Below are 735 nucleotides of genomic sequence, written 5' to 3' on the forward strand. Positions count from 1 at the left end.
CCTGCCGGGCGAGCTAAGGCGTCGCCGAAGGGCTTCCCCTCCGGATCCGCCTCAGCTGTGCTGCGCTCTCTACCCCACTTACCTTAGCGGGGAATCAGCTGTTGCTGCCCCGCCGCTGGTTTCCTCCGCTGCTGCTTCCGCTGCTGCCGCCTCTGCCGAGGTAAGCAGGTACACGTATGGGTGGCACACGTACACCCTGCTCCCCTCGCTCCTGCTCCCCAACAGAGTTTATCCCTGACGTGATTAGGAATGGGAGGTGATGTGGTAGGCCCATGGCTGATGCTGGGGCAATTGTGCATCCAGCTCTTTTCCCAGCCCTTTCACCTGCCAGTAACTTGTGACATGCATCAGTAATCCCGGGACACTGAAAAACCCCTGCTCAGACACCAAGAGCCAGAAGGACAGAGTGAAAGAGATCTGCTTCCATGGCTCAAACCAGTGATGATGACACTTAGAGCTGAAGAGCCCAGAAGAGTGTTAGCCCCCACAAAGGCTTTGCAGACAGACGTCACTATCTCAATCGGACCCTTTCTTTGTCATGCTTACAGCAGAGTCCAGCTCTGGAACATACCTATACCCTATAAATGCCTGGAGAAAGACTGGAAATCCCCATGAAGACCAGTGGGGCAACAGGACCCCACTCTGTCGAGAAAAGCACCAATGGAAACCCCCCGAAACAGAGACCAAGTGGGACTTTCCTTTTGTTTCACTTCCTAGATCTGCTGTGTTCCTGCT

The sequence above is a fragment of the Alligator sinensis genome, unplaced genomic scaffold (assembly GCF_000455745.1).
Source record: "Alligator sinensis unplaced genomic scaffold, ASM45574v1 scaffold161_1, whole genome shotgun sequence".
NCBI classification, from domain to species: Eukaryota; Metazoa; Chordata; order Crocodylia; family Alligatoridae; genus Alligator; species Alligator sinensis.